The 26,833-nt window shown below is 34.2% G+C and overlaps 1 long non-coding RNA gene across 3 annotated transcripts in view; it reads left to right on the forward strand.

Moving 5' to 3' along the window:
* Positions 1 to 26,833, forward strand: part of LOC111930355 (uncharacterized) — an 83,440-nt gene that overhangs the window by 21,988 nt on the left and 34,619 nt on the right. For all 3 annotated transcript variants that reach the window (XR_002865143.2, XR_015287645.1, XR_002865142.2), the window contains exon 2: positions 54 to 155. This is a non-coding gene — a long non-coding RNA (uncharacterized LOC111930355). The remainder of the gene's footprint in view (positions 1 to 53; positions 156 to 26,833) is intronic.

A 26,833-nucleotide genomic window follows, 5' to 3' on the forward strand; every position in this document is an offset into this window, starting at 1 on the left:
AGTCTTTTTCCAAGGATCTGTGTGCTACAGACAGATTTTTTTTTTTTTACCAGAGCAAATTCAAGTGCAGCTTTAGCCTTTCGTACTCAGTCTCCATCGACCTGTCAGAGACATCACAGTGATTGACTGCCCTGGCAGATGTGCCGCTATAACAGGTAACTTGATCATCCAGACCCATCTGTCTCTCAGTCCTCTTCAATTCACACTTTCAAAATTATTAGAGATTAGGGAGGGGTCGGATTCTTTGTTGTGATTTTTTTTTAATGTAGGATATCTGTATTTCACAAAAGGTTACCCTCGGTAAATGAATGGTGATGTACAGTACTTGAGCCATATCCTACTAAGAGGAGCTTGCTAGCATTGTTCAGTGTCAGTGTTTCAGATCTGGGTTAACAATATCCAGAGAATTTAAAAACTTGCTTGTATGATGTCTAAAATTAAGGATAGTTTTTTAGAACCACAGTGGTAATAATAGAATGATGTTTCAAAGATATCAGTTCCAATGTGAGACAGATGGGCTGTTTAACTGCGCTTAGTGAGAGGAGAGGATCTGATTCAGTGGGAGTATTTTCACGTCTTCTCTTCAGTGCCCACAGCCTAGCAAATGTTGTGACATCATTAAGCTGAACTGCTGATTTTAGATGGGTCTGGAACAAGAACGGGCAGGGGTAACTCAAGCTTCCTGCTGAAATGTAGTTAACTAATTTACTCGTGTCACTATTTCTGATAATTACTTTTCACCAAAATATTTTGCTGTGCTTGTGTGTAGAGGATTTCATTCCACAAGTCAACACCCTAAGTGTTGTAGCCTCACAGGATCTATCAACAGCTTCTATTAAGAGAGAATATAATCTTGGTGAGAGCAGTGGCTAACACTTCTCTTTTCTATTTCTCAGTAAAGTCTACTGCATACTCACTATCAGGGGATGTACATTGGCACAGATGACATAGTTCACAATATAAGGGGAAGTAACATACTGAAGCAAGCAAAACAAGGTAAAATGAATGACAACTGACAAAAAAGCAAGTGAACTCAAAATATTTTTTTTCAAATGAGAGGAATAAAAATATGTTAAGTGTGTACATAAGCAATGACACATGCAGAATAAAAAGAGATAAATAGTGGGGGGAGGGGTAGAGGACTGAGGAATATGTTAAACCAGAAAAGACCTCTCAGGTGCATATTGGCAAAGCTATTGGAATGTACTAGAAACAGAGGTGATGTTGGGAGCCACAGCAGAAGTAAAGCTTCATTCCTTCCTGAAAATTATGCTTAACATCCTGGACCTACGACTTTAGCAAGATCTAAGACACTCAGCCTGTGCTTGTCATTTCATTAATAAATTTCAATGACTAAATGAGACCAATAGGGTTTTATGAAGGAATCTGTAATTATGATCTAATTGTTTTGATTTTTGGAAAGGGAAAAAACCAGAAAAATATTCACTCTTACTATGTTACATGATACATGTGGATGGTTTCTGGTGTACAGTCCTTTGTTCCAAAGCCAGCAAACCAGGTAGCATGACAGTCATCACCTTGTCATGATTCATGGAACAGAACTCTGGAGCAATCCAACACACAGCTGAATACAGACAGCTGAGCATTGGCACAGGCAAGGGAAAGGTGTAAAGGACTCACAGGAGATTATTCTGTGGATTAACCAGTTTTCTGATTTTCAAATGCACACCTGTGCAAGAATGGCACAACCTGTTCTAAATGGAATTACAGCTTTAGAGTGGGAAACAAAAATGCCAAACTCACCTCTTGGGTATTAAGTGTGGAAATCAGGTGAAGATTTGCAGAAATGAGTTTTGAGCAGAGAAAAGCGCTGTGGATGCTTTGTGACAGAGTTGCCTGGCCGTGTCTCTGCATGGTTACAAGCCAAAGTAGGCTTCTTCCAAGAAAGCTGCTGCTTTATTTAATGTACCTCTTAAGAATTTCTGGGTAAGTAATATTGATACTGCATTGATGTGTTACAGCCATCTTCTATGTCACTCTTGAATATTACTTTAAGTAGATTTTAGGTAACTTATTAAATGGGTTCTTTGTGCAATGATCTTTAAATAATAGGCATGGAAATTCTGAAAAGTAAACCTACCCTTATTTATTGACATATTGAGTGAAATGTACTTTCTTCTTCTGAATGATTTTTTTTTTCTCAGCTGGCAAGAAAGTTGTCTAGAGACTTAACTTTGGGACCCCATGGCAATCATCATTCTTGAAATAGGTTAAAAGTCACATTCAAATAAAATTAATTTATAACCAGATATTGACTCAGAAAATTCAGAACTTGACCTGAGTTTTTATGATCCCCTCCCAACTTAACAGTGAACATGTTTAAATATTCATATGTACTATGGAAAATATATGTTGATATGTAGTCTTTTTAGAGTGCTGAGAAATTATTGAGATACTTGTGCAGGTAAGATGTCCTATAATAATGTGCCTATGACTGTTCAAAAAACATTACATCTGTAAGAATATTTCATGGTCACAAAATCTAATGAAATGATAATGAACTGCACTTAAGTCTACTTTACATTACTATAGAAAGTATCTGTCCCAGTGTACTTTCACTGCTAGGTGCCAGTCTTTCAAATGGAATAATCTAGTTTATCCATTTGGCCCAGTGAGATGCAGACTCACAGAACTGTCTTTCAGGATTCAAAGAGTAAAAATATGTCTCTAGAAATGCTGTTCTGCATATGATAAACCCCAAGATAATAGACCTGGAAAAAACAGTAGAGTGGTCTTGAATAATACAAGAGTGGAAGTACATGCATTTAGATAATAGAACTAAAGATGTGATTTGTGGTAAGACAATCTGAAGATTTCCTCGGTCAGCTCTTTGATAAATCTGCATTTGGTACAAAGGAGAAAATTCATTCTTTAGCACTGTGATTTAGTCTTCTGTCTTAGTCTAGCATAACCAATAACATCGGTTCTATGTTCTTTTAGGGCAGATACCAAAAGATATGTGGGAGTTGACAATGCAAAGCTAAGAATGAATTTTGGACCAACTCATTTCACTACTGTAGGGCACTCATATATCAATTAAGGGAAAATTGTCTAAGCAGATTGAAAGCATCAGTCTCCTTTAAAATTTCATTTGAAATGTTTTCAGAATAAATTAAGCTTTTTCTTTGTTCCATTTTTGTGTGCTCCAGAATACGCAACATGTATGTAAACTAGCAATAATTTTTTACTGTATTGTGACTATTTTATGGGTTTTTTTCCTGCTTATGTTTTCCCTTGCAGTTTTAATAATTCCCAAAGTAAACACACCTAGGCTGAAGTTCTTCTATGGTAGCATAGATTTAACTGCAAATACATAAGGAGGACTTGAATCAAGGGATTAGAACTCACAAGTTAGCAGTCCAACAGCTTGCTTAGTACTGTTTTCTTATGGTTTTCTCTTCTCAAAGCTTCAGTGGAAAGGATAGAAAGTGACACTCCTACACTTAAGCCATTCTGTAGGCCATCTCCTTGAAATAAAAAGGAAATGTAGGATTAGTCACCCATAGGCAATGGAGGAAAAGGAATCTCTTGCTTGTGTTCCACAGGAATGGCAATTATATAAGAGGAGCACCATTTTGTCTTTTAGAAGACTGTAGCATATGCATTGCACTTTGTGAGGATTACAGTTTTTGGTGCACGTGACAAGACTTGGAGAACTAGCTATTGAATAACTTTCAGGCACTTGGGTGAAGGAATACCTGATTTATACACCCACTTTCATTTTGGTGGAAGTCAGATGCTATCCTCACAAAAATATGAATCCATACCTAGACAGGTATGAATAAATACCTCAAAAACTTTGAAGGTAAAATATGAAGAATCCTCCAGAGGTCAGAACAAATAAATAAATTTAGTTGTAGGCACTTGCAAGTAAAAATCCCTTCTTCACATAAGAACTTGCTAATTTTGCATCTGGCCCTACTGTCACTACAGGAGATGCCCTCTACATAATATTAGGTTTCCATACCTAGCAATGGCATACACCATGACACATGAGGTAAGAAAGAACCTTAAAATAAACACTGGGTAAATGAAAAAGTGAAGGTGATCTTTGAATATTGCCTTTCCCTTTCACAGATCTCAGACTCTGCTAGCCCACAGTCAACATCCTCCCCTTTAGTACTCAGAGCTAAACCATTTCCCAGAGTTATGTCATGAAATCCTGTGTTTAACAGAGGAAAGGGGCATATTTTTCTTTCAAAATGGATCAAGGAGCTATCCATGTGTGTAGTCTTTTTGAATGTAGACCACTCATATAGGACATATATGTTCAGTTTTGTTTGTTTCAGTTTTTGAATGAAATAACTCAGCAGAATGTATTGATTTCTTTTCTTGTGGGAGGTTATAGGCACTTTGCATCAATACATCTGATTTTTGGAGTACATTTTCATTTTCTGTAAAATTTTTGTGTTAAAAGTATAATAAGTCTTAAATTGGAGATCAAAACAAAAATGTAAATAAATATAGACATCAGTTACCTGAAGGCGAGGCCACTTGCCTATGATAAATAAATTTAGTTTGCCTTTGCCATCAGGCACTTTTAATGATTTCCCTTTTTTTTTTTATGTACTCAAAAGCACAAGCTTTTTGAGAGCTTTGCTACCAAAATTTTTGATACATTTCAGGTGCCCATAGACTGCTCTAAAATGGGAATTTTTGAAAAACTCAAGTTTGTAAACTTTAGTCACACTCCTCTTATCTGAACTTCCATTCTATTGTACAGACACTTCTAGATTATAAAGGTAGTCCTATGTATCAATCAGTATGTAAAACCTTGGATTTCAGTGAAACTATACCATGAAAGATTTTTAATCTCTGGAATTTGAGATGTGCCTGAAAAAGTATCTTGACTTAAAAAAAACCAAAAAAACAACAAAAAAAAAACAAAAAAAAAATAACAACAATAAGCCAAATCAACAACACAACCAGCTTTCTATTTATCAAGTTATACTTAGGTTTTTTTTCCAAAAGACCTCTTCTGAAGAATGTTTGGCTCCTTCAAACTGTGTTTTCTTCTGTTTTCTGAAAGATAGCTATAGGTCTATGCATATTTTATCTCTGCCCTTTTACTGCTATTTCTAGCTAATTATACCAATACAAGAAGCCTAAAGCAAGTACGATTTTAGCAGTTTATTATATGAAAAATATCTTGTCCTTAGTGTATACTAACAAGATTTGTTCATGCAATTATTATTAGCAAGGACTCCACCTACTGGTTCAAATTATGCCAGGCAAGTAATCACAAAAGTAGTTCATGTTCAAGGAAGAGCTTTGCTGCCTAAAGGTACAATCATTCTGGTCCCCAGTAATTCTAGTATTCATACATCTTCTGTGGAAGCAATCAGGTATACTTAAACCTTTATACTGCTCTTCAAATTCATTAGCAGAATTCACACAATTTACTTTCACAGATGATAATCCTAGCTAATATCTCCCAACCTTAGCTGTAAAAATCAATTGAATGTGTGCCAATAAAACCAAAAAGGTCCAAAACCTATGGAATGTTTTTCTTTTGGTATTCCCTACATATATAATATCTATAAATTAATTTATAGAGAAAGATTTAAAAATCCCATTAATAGAAATGCAGCCTCACATAGTAAAAGTGAGCACTGAGAAACATGTAAATGCTGATTAAACTCCTAATTCTTCACCTTCACAACCTTGAAAAGGCAGTAGAGGAGGAAATACTGTGACAGAGTGGTTAGCTTTTTAGCAGAATTAAGATGAAATAAAGCAGTTTTTGTAAATTAGGCTTCTTTTTTAAGATATACACACACACGCACATACATGTGTCAGCAAGCCATCTCTATTTATTTTTCAGTGCAACTTGTTATGCAATTATTTGCGTATAATCTACATAATGGCTGGATATTATTACTTTCACACACACATTTCCCACTGAAATCTATGGGACATTTACGTATTCAGGGAACGCACAATCGCTTCTATTCATGTATAGTCTAATACAGCAAATGATACAGACTCATAGATGAGAATCAGATTAGGTATGGATGCAGAAGCCAGAGCTGCACCAAAATAGCATTGCTTTAAGGAAGTATGTTGCAAGAAGGTATGATATTTTTTCCAGGCATAAATATACTGCAGTGTATAGGTTTCTTAAATAATAATTTGAGTTTTGTTATCAAATTTCTATCAAGTACACTATCAATAATGAGGCTGCTTAAGTATGTTCATTTTTATTGATGTGATGAGTTTCTTCTGCTACCAGCAACTGTATGTAGTGTTAACTGAAACAAACACCGATACAATATGGTACCATGTGACAGGAAAGTCATTTACTAAGGTCCAATGATTGTCTTTCCTGGCCATTCCAGCCGCTGCTTTTCAATACTGCATGGAAGCCTGACAAAATAGTAGACATCAATATCAACAAATGCAGTTGTGGATGGAGTCAGTCTTTACAGGAAAGAGTTTTAACACAAGGAAAAAAAAGTAGCCCACTAAATAAACACAAAACAAAGAATATGGAAACACAGCACAAGTCTACCCAACAAAATTTACCTGACCCTTTAAAGCTCACCAAAACATGACAGAAGGTCCTCTTGATAGTCTGTATCATATATATGTTCTGAGACTGTGCTGCCCATATGTTCAATAAAACTGTTGAATCTCAAAGTTATAATAATTTGCAATGAGGTGCCAGAACCAATTATTAAATATCATATGATCCAGCAGAGATGAAATAAAAATATACAGGGTCGATTTTACTGGCTCTGACTGTTGTGAAGATTATAAAATACATAGAATTGCAGTTTAACTTAAGGGGAGTCTTAAACACTTCCTTATGCTTAAATTTTTCTCACAGCAGAATATCAGAAGCCAAATGCAGATGGTACATTTTCCTAGGTACAAAGAGAAGACTGCCCTTATCGTTATTGATTTGAATATCAATTTAGTAAAAAAAATATATGCTATTATGATATCTTTTAATAGTGTAAACCTTTGTTCAAAAGAGCAAGTGACAGCCAAAAGTACAATTCAAGTGAGAAAAAAGGTACAGTGTGATTAGATCAGTGAATGATACCATCTCAGCCAAATAGCTGCCTATAGTGTGGAAAAAGAAGACATTTAGGACTAAGTGTAAACAGTCATTATTTATTTACCATGACATCTCTTAAACATGAATGAGTGAATGTTTTAAATACTAGTTTCCATCTTTTAGCCAAGGTCAGCCGTTTCACACTGGTCTGGGCTTTTCCACAACCTGTAAAACCTAGAGGTTGGCCTGATATGTTTATATTATTTTTAATTGTCATTAAATACCAGGAAGGAGTTTAGCTGAAATGGTTATTTATCATGTTCTCAATAAACCCACACAAATATGTTTTCAAATCAACTACAAAGCATCTCCCTGCTCTGGAGGGGGGTGTCTAAGAATTAAATCTTTTATTATACAATAGGACAAAAAAAGTTTTAATTTTGGCTGTGAATGCAAACCTGATCTTAATGTACTATGGCTGCAAGTATCAAAATGTTGCTGCTAACGGGAAAAAAAGTATTTCTGCCCTCGGTTATTGGAGCATTGCAAGAATAGGACCATGTTTGTCTATGTATGTTTACAGCATCTGTCAGCCGATACACGAGAAACAAGAAGAGTAATGTAAACTGATCCCCGCCTTTTGCTGAATATTTAATGCAGTCTGCTGGAAAGAAAAGCACAAACATTCTACTTTTCCAAAGCCTGTCTTCCTTGCCCTCTTCTAATTTTCTCTGGGGAGGGATGGGTTTCAAACTTGGTCAGTGCTAGTGCCCATTTGCTTCTAGATCTTTACTTTTCAGTCTTGGCTTTCTTCCTGTCTCCTGAAACTAAATTTACTTCATTTTAGCCACCTCACAGCAGACTTGTGTGTATATATTTTCAAGGAAATCTGATTGTCTGTATGGATTTTTAAATCAGCTTTCAGATCAAGTTCAGAAATTTGTAAACTGTTGTGTTGCGTCAGGCAGTAGTGGAACACAGACCTCAGATGCACATCACCCAGTACTATAAAGTGATCTTTAAATGAGACAGCTAGGGTATAAGCAGATTAAAGTGGCCAATAATGGGAAAACAAGTGCCCATTCCAAGTGCAATTGTAAGAAATTTAAGCCTCAGGAAGTTGCATTATATATTTTATTAAATTGAGGGTATATTCACACTTATTGTGGCTTGAAATTTGAACCAGTATTTTCTGTCTTTGGTTACCTTACTTTAGGATTCCTTAATGGGCTGAAGATGTAATGCATAATATCATATAACTGCTTTAAGTTTTCAAGTTAGTTTCTCAAAAGTCGTAATTTAATTTAAATTGACAACTCTACAATAAACCACTGTTCTCTCATAGCAAACAGTATCTGACCTAAAATGCATGTAACAAGACCCAAAGATTCTAACAAAATCCCACTTCTATGTCAGTTTAACCTTGTTTACAACAGAAAACATCTAATTTTCAGCACAGCTACCAGTTAGCAGTATGTAAAGCATTAGCTTTCAACAGGATTTCAATCCTATTTATATTCAGTCTGCTGTTTTTCCAATAATCAAGAGAGAATGAAAATACTATCAAGCATCCCATTGATGTACAAAGAATGAATTTGTGCATATTCCAACAGAGTCCTTTTTCAAAGTGTATCTTTAATGTTATTTGTTAACATAGGAAAATACAGAATCTGAGCTGTGCCAAGCAAAAGAAATGGTGCAAGGTAAAATCACTTAAACAATTGCATATAGTGCACTATAAAATATTAAACCTTGTGATTTCTAAGAGGCTAAAGGTTTGGTTAGTCAAAGGAAATGAAAGAGGTGTGGCCTTTGCATCTCTAATTCAAAGAGTCATAGGTTACTTTGTCAGTTTCAAGACCAACATTACTCTGAGTGTCAGATGTATTCTCTGATGTGACTCAGAAGTTGTACTGAGCCTGGTCAGCTACCTATGGAGAAGCCACTTGCAGGTAGTTCCAGATGGAAAATATAAAAATAATTGTTTCCTCTTACTTCTGATTGACTTAACAGCTCCATAGTTCCACCTTCCTGAATCTTGGAATATTGCCGTGGAAACTTCGGAACCACGTTTTATGCAAAGATGCTTCTGCCAGTTTTGAAGGGAGGACCCTTTGTCCACTGTTACTTTAGTGTATTTTTATTGCAAGTAACCTGTTATTTCCCTTATGCAGGACTGTCCTGAGGTAATCTCTATATTGCTGAAAAACACCCTGATTGAAAAAAAAAATAAAATTCTCGCACAATGCCACCAAGTTTTAGGTTCTAGAGATGAATATATAGTCTCCTCAAATTATAAAGGCTGATACTTACAGGAAGGATTGGCTTCTTTGAATGTCAAAAGTACTATTTCTCACAGAACTAGCAAGAGCTTGTTTTTGCAAAACCATTGTGTTTGTGATTTAATTTAGTCATAAAATTTTGTAAGAATTTGAAGAACTATTGGATTAAGAGTTGTAAAGGATGACTGTTGAATTAAAACTATGAGAAGAGTAGTATAAGTCCTGATATTCAAGTTTAGTCTTGGATTCAGTCACATTCTAATGTTGTGTTTCCCCCTGTCTGTTTGGTGTTTTTCAGTTCATTGTATGCTACAGATTCATGATGTGCCAGGAAGGGTTGCATGCATTAGTTTTATGTGCATTCCTGTGTTCATACATATATTCAAACACACTCACAAATACATGTATAATTTAATTTCTAAATGCTTTGAAGTTATTTTAAATGTCCATAAAAATACCTGTTGGCCTATTGTTTCTGTTAATAGAAGACAATACAGCATGCCATATTCAGCATGATTCAAGAAAAAGGTGAAGGTGAAAAACATTTGAAAATTTTTTACACAGATTGATAGGGAATAATTTTCAATATTAACCTTACATACGTAGTGATGTATAGGACTTATCCTGGTAATGGTATTTTTGCTCATCATCCTAGTGAATATTCATGATTTATGGCTCATTACACTGTTACAACATGGTGCAAATTCCAGTATGTGAGTGACTTTTAGTTGTAATAAGATAGAAAACATTATTCACAGAAGTCAGAAGCAGGAATGAGTGATTCATTGTAGTGTGGAAAGGAAAGCAAAGGACTGATGCACTGCTATATAAGTTTAGGTTATTTAAATTTGGTGGCAGATTTTGGTTGCTACCTCCCCATACAGTCAACAAAGTGTCAGAAAGCAGCTCAGGGTACCTAGCAACCTCTGTCTTTAGCTCAGTAGGAGTTCTTTGATAAAGACAGCTTAATGTGGTGCCCTCCAACAAAAAGAGCCTGAAAGATGTTGAGATACTCCACTATTTCAGAAAATATACACATGATGCTTGGTTTTTGTAGAGGCAGAGGAACAAAAAACTTGGAATTAGGACTAACAAAAATTCCATGAGGTTCTTTGCCTTATTTAAGAGAATATTTTTAGGTTTTGAAATTCCCCAAGCCTTATATTATCTAGCCTTCATTCTAACTTAGATTTCGGTGAGAAGCAGAATACTCTTATGTTTCTGTGATGAAATGTGTTGACACTAAGAAATAATTAGAACAAAACTGATTCCATACTCATTGGGATCAATGAAAGAGCTGACTGATTCCTGTGTGTATTGGTACATCCTTACATTGTGTTTTCACTCTCTCTCTAAGGCTTATTCTTCTATATCCCTGGTAGCAATCAGCCCTGGTACCAGCATTTGCTGGTAGCAATCAATAACAGTAAAATAAGGACAGAGAACAAGTTTGGAATAACAACTAAATGTGAATATATTATGCAAGAAGTAAATAAAAGCTAACAGCATTAATTTCTTAAGAGTAAAATTAAACCTGTGAGAAGTGTAAGGAAGGAATTGTGGCTAAAGTCTCTTTAAGGGAATGTATTATGATTAAGATTTCTAGTCAATGGGAAGGAAATCTATATGCTGCAGATGACAGTTACATTTCCTGTTGCTTGTTTGAGCCATACATGTCACTCAAACTCAAGCTCAATTTTCTACGTGATTACTTTGCTTGATGTTGGATCTATCATCTACAAGAAAGCACATGTTTTTTTCCTTTCTTCTTGAACTCCTCTTTTCTGGAGTTCCTTCCTAACTCTAAATACTAAGGTTGAGGCAAAAATTCATAGGGAAATGTCTGTCATCTCTCTGCATTCCAGGCATTTAGTTGGAACTGAAAATGGGGAATAAAGAGAATATTTGAGACCTTTCTCCACCTGCAAGGGAGGATATTACTATGAAATCACAAAGCCCTCTTTTTGGGGCTGTCAGCTTCCTTATTAATGTTCCATTAAGGGTATGGTTCAGTCAAGAATTAGGACAAAAATTCACAAAGCTTCAGTCTCCCAAACTTTTTTTAGCAGAAGATAAGGACAATATGACATCCCAATTTCAGCCTTGTTATGACTAACTTGATGAAGAACCTACAGAAATACAATTCCAAAGAATGTTCACTTTTGTAATTAGTCTTATTATTTCTCCAAACATTGACAGTTGGGGCAAGCTCGCTCAGAAAGTTTAAAGAAAAATTAGGTAATTAGAAGAGAGGTGGTGAACTCTTAATGGACAATCTATGCCACTATTACAATCTCTAATGATAGCTGCCCAAAGCACTGGGTTTCTGTGAGACTGACTTTTAAATTTACATCTCAGTTCAAATTTTTTTTGATTCAGAACCAGGGATTTGTCTTCTGTTGAATTCTCTCTTTCATAGCTTCAATTAAATTTTATATGTATCGACCACAGAGAAATCCTTGAAGATGTGAAATAAATTTCACATCATGCTTTGAGTACTTTTCTCTCTAGCAATCTGTTTCTTAACATAACACAAGCACATGCAAATGGAGCCAAAGCCAGACTGGTGTCCAGAATTAAATAGAAACCAAGACAGCATTCTGTCTTAATTTCCAGCTACGGTCTCACAGGTGTAAAAATCAGTCAAAATTGCCTCATGAATGCTTGGAAAATGAATGGAGACAGTGGACCTGGAAGGGTTCACAAGAGATGTTGAATCCTTCTTGACTTTAGGCTACAGTCTTGTCAGTCCTCTCTCCATGGGCAATTCAAAGTACAAGTAACTCCTGAAACTTACCTTGCAGTTTTCAGGATACTAATATTTAGTTGTATGCTTCTGGAAGAAAAGTTGTAGTCACAGACTATGGAAAAAATTATGTGCAGGTGGGCTGCCATAATTCAAGAATTTGACTTCATTTAGCACAGGAAGCTGAGGGTGTGAAAACATTAATGCTGACACACTATCCAGATGGCTAGTTTACCATGTGCAAGAAGACAGTACGGCAGTGATTATGCTGGAGCCAAAAATTACACGTGGAGATGGAACAAACTTCAAAAAGTCAGTCTCTTAAATGTGCCATTATACAAATTAATCTAAACTGATATGTTCATCTATTGCCCTACTAAAATATTACTAGTAGAATATTACAGGCAAGCTGTTCTGAAAACAAAGATATTATTGCTATTTTTACAATGCCTGAGATGCTCCATCACAACGTTTTTTATACGTCCATTCTTCATGGTGTTGCATGAGAGTCATCTATGCACTTGAAATACCTAGATGTGTATTAGAAAGGACATTACAGGTGAAGGGAATACTAGCCCATGTGAACAGGCTTTCTAAAGTAAAAGAAATGTGATACTTTCGGGGCAAGAGAAGGAATCTTAAAGGAACTTAGAGATTCCTACAATCATCTGCTCAAACCTGATAAGGACTACTGAGAAAAATAATATCCTCTTTGCTCAGGAATTATTTCCTTGCTCGAGTGACTAGTTTAATTCAGTTCTTTCAAAAATTTAGAGTTTTTATTCTGGTTCTACTAAATAACCATTGAATTAAAGCAAATTAACTTTGAAAATATTGCCAGAATTGTTCCTAGAAAATTCTGAAACTGGAGAATTTAGGAATTTCTAGAAATCACACCCTAGGATTAATGTAAAATGTTGTTTTTTTTTTTAATGTAAATTAACTTTGCAAACAAGATTTTATTTTCTTTGATAGATTAATGTGTTTCTGCAGCAGAAGTAGTAGAGGGTAAATCCCCACAACTGACACAACTGAAAGCAGTAGGCAGAGTGATATAATATTTAGGAAGTCCAAACATTTGTCTTTACTGAAAAAATTAGGTTTTTCTCCTCTTTTCTCTCACTGTTTTGTTATTCATACAAACTAGCATATAAGTGCTTTGACTCAAAGATTTCCTTTTATTGTGTGCTTTTATAGCACTCAACCCAATGGGGCACCAATTCCAATTGATGCTCCAGAAATAACCTAAGTAGACAACAAAATGTTTTTCCTCCTTAAATATATGTTTGAAAAGCAAGGAAGACTTTGTTATCATTGTAAATGAAACAGATATTCTATCAGGATATAGCATGTCTGATAAAGCTCAAAACAACTGAACTTGGAGTTGAAAATCAGCTGTGTGTGAAGTCCAGTTGCATCAGACGATAGTTTAACTGAAAGAGGAGAGAGTAGATTTGATGGAACAAGTTTCACTTCATGGGAAGACAGAAATTCATAATGCTAAACATGTGATGGATAGTTTTCCTTAATAAAGAACCAAAGTTGGTAGAAAGGTCTATGTTGCTGCTGCAGATTTCAAGAATTTTGCCAAACATCTGCCTGTCCAAAACAAGATTATTCACTTAAATAATCTCAAACCAGTAACACACGCAGCAAGCAAAGCATTGAAAATCCTGGTCAGGATCAGGATCATGGACAGGTCAATTTCTGTACCTTGCTTCATTGCAGGTAGGTATGTGCAGTCTTCCTTTTATCCTTTGAATGGTGGTGTGATTTGATATTCTGTTTTCCTTTCAGAGAATTATACCATATTTGTTTTAAAGAAAAAAAAAACCAAAACAACATGTTTTCTCAACATTCTTTTACTAACATTTTTATTTAGTTAGTTAGTCATTTAGTTATTTTTGTTTCATTTTTAGCAAAGTTAAGAGCAATATAACCCATTATTGAAGACTGTAATGTGACCAACAGAATTTAGATTCCTGGTCTTCTGCTGACACTGCCTACCACAGTGTCCAATAGTGTTTTCTTGTTTCCATGTATTTCTTTATTGGCTTTTAAGCCTGGCTTGTTGCTCACTTGACTGTTAGAATACAAGCTTCTTGAGGTGGGTACCACCACTTTTTTCTGTGTTATTGCAGAAGAGTAGCGTGACTCTAATATATGACATTTAGAACAGCATGTAGTAAATGAATTGAAATTACAAGAAATTGATGTCTTTTCAATAGTCTTACTCTTGGAAATGGCTTAAATGGTTCTAGTTTAATTTTTTTTTTTTGAATCATCAGCCTAAATTAGACATTCAGCATGAAAAATTAAAGCCTGAAACAGTTAGTCTGGCAAACTTACAATTAACTGAAAGTAACCACATAAGGAAAAATTTCAAGCAGCTCTGAAAATAGATCTTATATTCCTCATCAATAATGGAAAAATAGATACATTTAGGCCAACTGTTTAGTAGTAAACAAGATCTAGCTAAATTTTCTGAAGAAAATATTAAAATTTTTAAAAACCTCAACTACCATGTCTGCCTGAGATCAGTTTCTCAATTCTGTTTGGGTGTTTGCATGCAGTTAATAAATGTCTCTTTGGAAGTTTCCTCAATAATTTTTCGAGGTGCAATGAATCTACCATTTTCTATACAAATGTCAGAAGATATTGACACGCAAAGTTTTGTCATTGAATTCCAGTAGAGACACTGTTGGAAAAAAATTCTCTAATCTGTGAAAGATCATATGCCAAACTTCATTTAGACCCATAAGTGTCTGGGTTACCTGAATAGGAACCAAAGAAGGCTCTCTGCTGACCGTTAACAGGAGAGGGAGCTCCAGAGATGCAAGAGCTATTCATGATGTTATATTTTGTAATATAGTCACATCAGAGATGTTTAATTTACACAAAGGAAATGCCACTAGAGGCTTTGAGTTAAATATCAGACACATAACAGACGTCTTGCCTTGGAGAGTAAGCTGATTTTGTTTTGCTTTCATGCGCTTTTTGAACTCTTCCCGTAAACCGAACCGCTCTTGCCATTCAGAGCTTGAGTGTTACCAGAGTCTAAAATGCTCCTCTCATTGCATTGCTGCATAGTTGCTGCATGTATTAAATGACTGCAGTTGTCATTAGAGACATAGCACTAATCAACACTGTGATAGATTGGTACCACACCAAAGACCATGATGTTTTTCTGTAATGGAAAAAGAAAACAGCTATGATGTTCTAAATACTGCATACGATAGATGGCTTTATACCTTCTTTTGTGTTCAGGCAGTGTTTCTTGCAGACCTTTTAACCTAAATGGTTTTTGTGTTAATCATGGTTGCTCCACTTTGGGTTTTAGTTCATATTTTTCTAATTTTATATTCAGAGCTGAAATGTATTTGCTAGTTCATGAAGCTGACGTATAGAACTGGAAGAAAATTAGACTGGTTACTACTTCTTTGCCACAGGAGTAGATCATAGAGAAGGTGTGTAGTGGAAAAGATTGAACTCCTCTCATTCTCTCATTTGACCCATTAAGGCATCAACTTTCTCATTTGTATGGTGAATGCTTTCAATCTAAATTAACATGATTATTCTTTGTTTTTGTTATTCTATTTTTTGGGCATATCATATTTTACAAATTTTATTTTGATTTGTCACGGGTTATGAAGAAGTAGGAACAAGTTACATTCAGTGACCCTTTACATAATGCAAGCAATGAGAACAAAGAGAATGTGCAAGCAAAAAGAATGTTAAAAAAATGTTATTTGACTTTTGTCAATGGGATGCATTTGATATATTTATCTTTTCAGTGAAACTCACACTGGTCAACACCTGTTTTGTGCACAATTCTAGTTTCACAGATCTAATCAAGTGTAGAGGAAAAAGTGTGACAAGGTGGATTTTAAGCAAAGGATAATCAGTGGAGGGAGGGCAGGAGGACAGGAGAGCTGCAGGATCAGAAAAGGCTTGTATTAATAATTAAACATTAATAATCTTCTAACTGGACCAATATTTGTCTGTCCACTTCTCAAAGTCTAGAACTTTATCTGAAGTATGGATTAATTAATTTTTCTGAAAGGGGGTAATTTCTCTGCATATGGGCTTTACATATAGAACTTGCCAAGAAACATGTTGGGAATTGTTTTAGATGTTGCAAAATATTTTACCTTCATGGCTACTTTTCTCTTTTGCAAGACATTAAGTTTAAAGAAGAAATGTTAGACTCAGAACTCTCTATGAAAAGGCATCAAGGGTTATGTTCAAAAAGGCTACTTTAAACCTGTGGAGTAAATAGAGACAGCATGTCTGTATCAAAGAACACTATATATGAAGATCTGTCATTATTATTTACTTCACTTTCTAAGTAGTCAAATTTGCATGACTATTCAGGAAACTAAATGGAATTAGCCCTTTTGACCTCAGGAGCCTTACACAGTTAAATATTTATGAAACATCAGAACATGATAGTGGCTATTATGGCTCCTCAATATTAGCAATTAATTTTATTGACAGAACAATAAGGACTACTTCTTTATCAGTGTGGCGACATCATAATTCACTTTCTGTTTGTTAAAAAAAAAATCAACAAACCAAGCCACTGCATCTTGCTTGTATGAAATGGGCAACCTCTGTCCTGATACAGTTCTACTAAAAAACCATGTGCACAATTCATGAATTTCACTATATGTGAGACTGTCATGTTGTCATAGTACGCATTATGCTTTCTTTCTCAAAGCAATAAAGATAATCAATATATTTTTTAAAAGCATACAATCATTTTCTAGATCAATCGAAAACTTTTTTCATGCCATTTAATTTGCTTAATTTAACTCTCCCTTACCATTCTACTGTTATGTTTTGATTTTACTCAGCACATTGAATGCTTTGTTTTGTTTTCAACAGATGTGGCTTTGAGTCCACTGGAGAACAATTTATGCATTAGACTTAGAATTTTAAATGAACGTGCCCTCTAATGATTTCCTAAGTCTAAGAAGACACTTAAAAACTGACACTGAAACCAAGAAAAATTACTTAAGGGATCAGTTACATCTAAAATGATGAAATCAATAACAATATTTTCTCTGGGATTCTTTCTCTTCAATAAGCAAAATCTTTACTTAAGTTAAAAGCCACATTAAAATTTAATCACAATCTGTGTGCTTTAGCAATTGATAATTTCTGGACATCTGTCTTCTGTTTTGTTAAAGTCTTGTGTTCCTTCTGGTTTTGTCTTGTCTTTCACAGCAAATAAAGGTACATTTGAAATTTTTAAAAAATGTAAAAGGGCTTATAATTCTGACTGGAAAATGTCATGGTCTGTAATCCTTTGTCTTCTCTCTCGCTTTTTTTTTTTTTTTTAAACAAGTCTAATTATTAATTATAGCATTTTTAAAAAGAAAATTCTGTTCTAAAAATAATTCTGTGTGAAGATAACAAAAAATATTAGCTGCAATGTAACCAAGAAGCAACTGGATTTAAAAAAAAAAAAATCATGTATTTATTCTATTTATTTTAAATGAAAGTAAGGTTTATTAGAGGTAGTTTATGCAAGCTGTTTTGTCTTTATAAGTGTTTTTCACTTACATCTTAAATAATTTAAACATTAACTTAATATTAGAGTAGTTTTAAAAGCATAAGAATGATGTCAAGTATATTTATACATGTTTCTGAAAACTTTTGCCTTTGGAAGGATGAAAGCTTAAGTGTTAAGATGATATTTCATAATGTAAAATAATGTAAAAGCAGATTTTATAGGAACAACTGGAGTGATTTCTGCTGTCCCTTGTTTCCTCTGTACCTAATTTCTCAGAGGAAGAGAATAAAGAAAGATTATCTTTCATAGAACTTCCTCTGATTACAGCTCCATTCTGTGATCACCTAACATGTCTGCAGAGACTTGCAGTGATAATCTAGTATTTATTATAGGAGGACTATTTAGGAAAATCAATATGTTCAATGTAGGCTGTGCATTTAAGTCTTGAAGGCTGAAATAGCTGACATAGTGGTCATACTATAGTGTCTTGTGGTAAAACATTTTTCACTCTATTTCAGTGCTTGAGTTAATCAATAAGGTTAACTACATTTGTCAGGATTAGGGTCAATAAAATTTGTACTCATTCAATATCAGAAGTAATGTAAGTGCTTGTATTTACTTTTGTCATACTTTGCATCAGCTGCTAATTAATTAAACTTCTGCTGAAATTAATAAATAAGTAATAATTAGATATACACACTAAAAAAATAATTCAAAAGGAAGCAGATTGCTGTTTCTTGAAAATATAAGTATCCATATAGTATGTCAATTAAGAAAAAAACTGAAATATTCCAAATATGTCCACAATATGTCCAAATATGTCTGCAATATGTCCAAATGTATGCACAATATTACAAATTTCAGACTATTGCATATTTTAGCATATATAGCATTTAGAATATGTACATTAAAGATAAATATCCTGAAATAGCTGAAATTGTCTACACTGACTTTTGAAAATCAGTTGATTTTTTTATTTTATTCATCAAACATCTGGACATTATATCACAAGACTTCTAAAACTATATACCTGGAGAAACTAGAATTACCCAGATTTTTAAAATATATTTTTATGTGCCCTAATAGTGACTCAAAATTATTAATTTTCCATTACCATTTCATTTGCAGAATGTTTTAAAATATATTCTTCTATCTTGTAAGGACCTTTGACATTTTCTCATTTCCTTCATCTGTTGCTTTTGAAAATAATTCTATTTTGTATTTTGGAGAAGTATTTTTTTTTACAGCCATCTTGGGTTTTTTATTAGTAGATACCATACTTTTTTCCATTACTGAGCAGAATACAGAGTCAAAGTCTTTTTTAAAGCAGAATAAATAATTGTAAATACTGCATATTCATTAGGTACTAGAAGAATGGGGAATGTTGTTTTTTGAGGGATGATATCTCCAGCAGTTTTATTTGAAGCATATTTTCTTTGTAGGATCAAAACCTATGTTATTGTCTCCTAACTGCTTCCGTTTAGGTTAACTGTTTCAATTTTTTTCCTAATGCTAACATTTTCTCTTTAAGTCATATGTGTTTTATGGTGTTACTTTCCTCGTAATATCTATGAATATCTAATATTTACAAGATCTTTGATTTTTTTTACTCAATAAATCTATATCAGATTATCAGTTTACGTTTTCAAGCATAAATACAAACATATATGTTAAATGATTCATGAATATACTTTCCTTTCTTGTCTTTTTAAAGAGTTAAAGAGACTAAATCATTTCAAATGAATGCACTAACTGTCTGCTTTTCTGAAAGCAAAAGCCAAATGAGTGGTTAAAAATATTGCAAGTTTGAAAATGCAAATGGTGTTATCCAAATATGCAGCCATATGTCCACAAGACACTCATTTTTTGGAAAATTTTAAAGCTTTGAAGAAAAAATATATTTTGAGATTCATGGCCCTGCTCCCCCCACATCTTAAATGTAATTAGAAAACAAGCACATTAAAATGAAATGTCAATAATACTTGTAGTACTGACTTTTCGGAATGTTACGTATTTTTCTTATAGTAGCACAATTGCTATACAGAATCCAAATGCTTCAACATGCTATAAAATTCTATATAAAGATTAGATACTTCTTTGTAAATGATCTTATTTTCTAGCAGCTATTTTTTCTAAACACCTGAGGAGTTAATAGAAGCTCTTCAGGCTTAGAGGCTCACCAAACTTTAACATAAATTAGTTTGTGTAATTTATGCTGCAAAGTTTGTCTAACCTTTAAGCAACTTTGCTCTGCTGATCACAGCATCAGTAACAATGGGGGATATGAGGCCAAATCCAAGTGGTTAAACCCCTAACAGGAAAATATCAATTAATCTTTTTCAATGGAGTTGAAGTATGGGTAATCCTCTCATTAAATAGTTTGAACTTTTCTCCCAGTAAACAAAAGAGGGATAATGAGTGATGTGGTCTGACTTGTTTACATGGAGAATCTTCAAGAGGCTTAGGCTCAGCTTCTCAACACAGGGTTCTTCATAGTCACTTGTCACTAATTACCCTTTTTAAAGACATTTGTGTCAGTTCAGAAATTCCAAAAAGAAAAGGTTTTCTGGCTTTAAGAATGAAAATAATAGAAAAATACCAATATTTTTATCTGGTACACATTCATTTTGCTGTTTGGAACACTGGTTTCCCTATTCAATAATTAATGTTATTTTATAATTTTTTAACAGCTTTAAAACTACTCTCATTTTTCATTGATATATTTTAGGTAAATACATGTCTTGAAGAAAACCTTCAGGTACTTTCATTTTGACTTGAAAAGTGAACAGGAAAAAGATATATTCTGGTTTAACTCTTCTACATAAACCCACTGTGTTTTCAGAAGCGTGAATTTAATTTGCAATATCTTTTGTGCTTGGTTGCTTCTCAGACCCAGAGACCTGAGTTTTGATTTAGCTTTGCCTAAAAATTCGTATGGAATCAGCCAAGCGCATTCAGTTCTCTGATGGCCTTTCATTGTTCCTCCCAAGACACATTCTCCATCAGCAAGCTCAGTTGTCTCAAAATAAGATAAAGTGTTTTAGTATGCAGATGAGAGAGCTAATTCAAAAACAGTAAGGTTAAGAAATTGCAGGAGGGCTTTGCTGTGATAATTCAGAACCTCAGATCCAGGTACAGATTGTATCAGGCACAAAATATAAAAGCAATTTGATAATTTCCTCTTCAAGTTCTTCTGATACTCCTAAAGAAAAAAGTTACAGTACAGGATGCCAGGGATACCAAACCTTCTACAAAACAAAGAGCTTCTCTTTTCTCCTTTAAAAAGTTAAGACCTTTAAAAAACCAAGTCAAGTCAAGTATACAGTGCGGCCAATTTGGTGGAGAATAAAATTTTAACGTAGCATAAGATACATAATTTTGTCTGTGAGGAGGATTGCCATAATAAAGGGGAAGTGTAATTCCTAGGAAATTTTTTGTTTCTTGCTGTTTTCATACACAGACGATTTGGAGGCCATCATATTCTGAATGTTTCATTTAACAATACTGTGCTAATGAAAATTAAATCACTTTGGGAGAGCCCATGTCAAGCTTTCACAGAAGAATGCAGTGGGTGAATTCATCAAAAGTCCCATCTCCCTTTTCAGTAAACCAAATCCTGAATTTGCCTGCTTAGATCAGGAAATTGTTTGTCTCATTTCCATCTGTTATCTCTATTTGATGAGGGTTTTTGCTGGGGCAATGTTTCTCCAAATACATCTGAGCGTCTTTGACAAGTCATCAAAATCCTGCAGATAAAGCAGATTATGTGTAAGTAGGAAAAGAAAAAAAAGAGCACAAGGAGGAAATATAGACTGTATATTCTTTAAAATTATTTATTACTTTCCAGGGAGATGCAAGAAGGGATTTCTAAGAAGCTCTCCTGTGAGCTACACTGTTCTATCAGCTCTAGGGATAGCTCTCCTCCACTTTTCAGAGGTGTATTGGATCTGTTAGTCTTGCAGTTAAGGTTTGAATAATTCTTCTGAACTTTTCAGCAAAATTTATTGCATTGTATTAATAGGGAAAAAGATATAATTAAAAATAGGAAATTTTTAAAATATTTTTTTCTCTTCATCTTTTTTGTCCATGTATATCAACTGCTTCAGATTGGTTATTTTCTGTTTGAATGCAATCTAATTAACTTGAATTATGCGTTTTCATAGAACAGTCCTTATATTAATGAAGCTGCTTATACATCAGAATGCAGAACTGCATTTTGTGAAGACTTTTTAGATGTGTTGTATATATATATATATATATAAAAAAATATATTTAAATAAATATATATATTTATATATGTGTGTGTGTGTGTGTGTTTAAATTCACCTGGGAACATCTGAATTGCTTTTAATAAATATCAAATAAAGACACCTTTAAGAAAATTTAAGAAGTCAGACATCTCCCCCAATGTCTTGTCTTTCGTCACTTATCATATTACTCCCTGAAGCTGCTAGTGTAACTTGAAGATCTCATACCACCAGAAACCAGACATATTGTTCTAATAATATAGTTTGTTCATTTTCTGTTAGCTGTAGTCACTAATACTGTACTCAGTTTAGAGAAAAATAAAAGAAATTGTATCAGATTCAGGAATTGCTTAATAATAATAATTGGTCTGGTGATTGTGGGAGTCTGTGCACAGTCTAACTGGCTATCTGGGCATTTATCTTGGAATTTATCTACATATAATGCTGTATAGACACTAAGAACTAAATATTTACATCACAATGCAATATCTGATATTTAATATAGATCTGAAAATCCTTAAGGGCTCAGTCACAGTGAATTTTCTTCTGTTTGGTAAGTGACTATGTGCATTCCAACTATGATTATAGTGCCTGTTGATGTGTCTATTCAGTGAAAGAATTTTAAGTTGAATTACCTCACAACTGACATGAATAAGATTGCACAGATGGTGTTTTCTTACATGTATCAATTGATGTGCATTAGCAGGTTAAGCTACAGAAACTTAGTTTCTGACAACTCTGAGACCCAAAACTCTGTGAAGGGGAAATATTAGGAAATACTTTTGTAATGCCTATAGAAATGTTTCATACTTATATTTTTTAAATCCTTTTTTAATCATTTAGTAATGCTGATGAAGGGATTTTAAAATTAGGCATTATCTTTGCCTGCTTGGTATTTGATTTGATAACAGAAAATCATCCAGCTTGCTCTTTAGAGCAGCTGAGTGCTCATCTAGCTACATAGACACCTTACGCTCGTGGAAGGAAGTTCTTAAACACAGTTTTGGTTTGTTTTGAACAGAGATACAACTTCTAATTTTCAGTGTGATTTCTGTTCTAAGTCACTTGAGACCTCTTCAAAATAAATCATCTCAGGTGCAGGACGTGTTCTTAATGAAACTGCTTGCTATAATGAATCTTCTAGGGCTTCACTGTAAAATCCTACAATTAGTATTAGAATTTTGTCTTCTTTTTGGCTGAAAATAAACGGTGATTGTCTAGATAAAAACACGTCACACTTCAATTTCTCTTAACAACTGCAATTTATTTTATTTAAACTACATAAAAACAAATGTTGAAGTTACTTGTTCTGCTGGCAACTACTATTGTTTACCTCAGTTTAAAGAGAGACACAGGGTGTCACAGGTGAGAGCAAATTAGTACATTAAAACTGTGTTGTTGTAAGAGATGCACACATGCAAAAAAACTTCTCACCAGTACCAACATTCCTTTTTCATCAGCTCTGAACCTTGCACTGAACCAAATCTACTCCCCAGTCTGGCAGAAAACTTTTACACTTGTTTTGTTGGGTTAGTTTTCTGCCAGGTTGGTGAATTGAACTCAAAACAGAGCTTGTAAAACTCAAGATCCAGGAAAACAGTGAAGAATGGAGAAGGGGTGAAGGCTAGTTTTTCTCTTTTGGCAGCTCTAATGTGTAATTTCACCTTGAATTAATATCAAGGCACTTAAAAATTGTAGACTATTACAGTATGAAAACATAAACAGAAAATAACTTCTCTGGAAATTCGCTCATTACATTATGTGAAAGAAGAATCAATTTCAGCCATCGAGGAAGGGAGTGATCTTTGCAGGAAGTCTTTTAGAGCATAAGTCTCTTGGGAAAGGTAATTCCTAGTAGAAGACAGTGGCTGATTCCCTAAGAAGATATCTGAATTTGTCTTTTTTCACAACTATGATGAGTAATTTGCTATTTTTTCCTTTATTACTTCTGTTTAATAGAAAAATAATTAAAATAAGGTCAAGAGTAATAAATATTCATTGAAGTTTCATTAGATTAATGTGCTAAATACAAAATACATAGAATCCTCCAGTAGAAAATGCAAGGTAGTGAGAGAATAATGAATGGCATTGCAACAGTGGAAAGGGAAGAAGGGAAGGAAGCCATTGGTGGGGTGCTAATAGGGACTTGTGATCCATGGTCTATTCTCATTTATCTTTATTCTCATAACATATACAAGCTCATCAGCATGTGAGGAAATAGATTGTTTAAACAGTTATTAAGTTAGTAGAATTCTTCTACTCTGAACTAAGTGAAGGTCATGCTAATTTTATCAGGTAAAAAAAAGTCTTATGAATATTTTTGGATACTGTAATACCAGAGTAAGAAAGGGAGTGAAATATTCCTGTTTGTTCTGGCTGTTGGGAATATTCACTCCTGCTCTGTGAAGGTTTGGAAAGAGACCTTGAATCCTTTCCAAGTATTCTTGGTGGGCCTAAGTGTAACTCATATCTGAAGACAATGTTCAAAGAATGGATGCCAGAGGTGCTGAACTGAAACTCTGCAGGATAGTGCTTTATAAACCCCGTGGGATGATTGGACAGGGGATCAAGAGAATGGAGTTTTGTCCTGGAATTTGATTATGTGAATAACATTTAAGCGCACGAGTTGCCCTGCAAACAAAATGTTGCATCATCTGAATAATTTGTATAAAGAGTAAGTCTGATTACTGATTTGGCTGATTAAAAAATTTGACATGAGACAAAATAGGGGAAGCATATAGTAAGAGGAAGGTATCTTCAACACTAAGGAAGTAAAAATAGTAATAAACAGCTTGGGTATGATGGCTCAAAATATTATTCATACTTATTTTTATATAGATATGGTACCCACTTTTTATATAGTGCTGATATTATATAGATATGGTACCCACTTTTTATATAGTGCTGATAAGCAGATGTATAACTGGTGGTAATGATTTGAAGAGATTTAGGGTTCTGCATAGTCAGATTCTGGGAATGTATTTGAAAAATTAAAATGGGAAGGAAGAGACCAGTAACAAATCTTTCTTCTTGAAACAAAAGGAGAGTATCATTTTCCTGTAGATCTTCTAGTATATCCCAGGTCTAGTCAGCCCATACTTCAGATTTAAAATCATAGAAAATGGGATAATGGGAATCCAATGCATTGTAAATATAGTCATTTACAGCACTTGATTGTAAAGTATTGCTGGGATGCATGTAGACAATATGTTTGGTTTTTCTAGTTCCTGGAAGCCTCTTCCTTTGTATCCTTTTCTTCATATTTTGGAAAAAAATAAAGGAAAAGAAACAAAAAACCCTGTGCTTTTATTTTTCAACAATCTGGAAATGTAAATCTTCTTACATGTTTGCAGTGTTTAGCTATTAGATTAAAGATAATAATCATCACACACACCAAATGTGCACTAATATATTTATAACCTTTAGGATTTACTCTTTCACCCAACTCAGTATACACTTATTTCTTCCCATGTTCTAAGTCATTGAAATAGTTCTGAAATGAAACACCTTATCTGGAGATAATATGTTTTTCAGTATATAGACCTTGTGGAAATATTTAACAAATCCTTATCTAAATTATATTTAATGTGCAAAATATAGATGCTGCATTCACAATAAATGTATTTGTGGATTCCTACATAATCATTAAATCATCACATTCATAATAAGCTGAGTTTTGTTTCAGAAAGGCACATAAGTAAATTCCAGGTAAGTATTTTTTTTTGAACACAGAGTGTGATTTCTCCATCACAGACTGTAAAAGGTGTGCCAGATTTTAATTTTTAATCAATTCTTCATACCTATTCAATCTCCATATCCATGGGAGTTTTTCCCAATACCATTTTCCCATATTCATACTGTAGAGTGGCCAAGGCTATGGGGTCATTAGTTTACCAGATTTTTCAAATCTTCCTGGGCCCCTAAACTATTGGCAGAAGAGATGCTACTCAAATGAGATAGGAATTAACCTAATTTTAAGAAGATTTTTCTGTCTCAGTGACTACTAATTTTCCCTTTTTCTTCTGATGAAAAAAATCTAGTTTTCACCTAAAATTAACAACAAGGGACCACATAGATTACAGATGTTTTCAAGGCACTATAGGCAGGCTTTCTATCATTTTGAATTCATTTCTGTGTGAACAAAGCCTCAGGTAAACCTTGTTTATGAAAACCAAATGAACTGAATCCTAGAATGTTCATTCCACCCTAGTAATTAGAGCTGCTGATTAACACCTCACATTCACAGCACTTGCATAAACATAAACCTAAGCAACAGCAACAGAAAGTGTCATTAGGACAATCTTAAGAATAAGAAACCTGTCACCTGCTGCTGACACTGAAATTTGTTGATTGAGCTGAAATATGTTGCTGGCATATAATACTGCAAAGGAACAAGTAGAGATATCTCCTTCCCTGCAGCAGAAGTGAAATTATAAGGCACTGATGTTCCAGGGAGGAACAGTAAAAGGGATTCTGAATTTGGGCCTGATTTTACCCTGCACATTCTCTGTTCCTGCACATCTTACCTTTGAAGTAGTAAAGTGTGAACGGATGACATTTTGTGAACTGCCTTTCGCCATTACTCTTGAAAGCTCTCACTAGGAAAAAAAGACATAAAATGATATCTCTTGCCTTATGCTTCATTATATTTCCTCATCCCATAAACTAGAAGAGACAGGAGCATTGTAAAGTCAGATCTTCAGCTGTGTCCTCCTCAACATACTAACAGAGAAGCGTAATCTCCGTGTTTCAGAAAATACAGCGTGAATGGAGGATAGGAAAAAGAATTCATTAATTCATGTATTTGGACTTCCTTGGGAGAAAATGTCTCAGGTCTTGCAAGAAGAGAACTTAGGAAACTAATATCTTCCTTTGATGATTAAAAGAAGGCTTTTGATCTGTTTTTCTGAGTCAAATATGGCACTGTGCTTTAGTAGAGAACCCAGAACTGATTATATTAAGAAAATTAAAAGTATATCTCATAGTTGTCTTATCCTGAATTGGCTTCTGAGAAAA

Source organism: Cyanistes caeruleus, chromosome 6, assembly GCF_971803275.1.
Source record: "Cyanistes caeruleus chromosome 6, bCyaCae1.hap1.1, whole genome shotgun sequence".
In the NCBI taxonomy this organism is placed as follows: Eukaryota; Metazoa; Chordata; class Aves; order Passeriformes; family Paridae; genus Cyanistes; species Cyanistes caeruleus.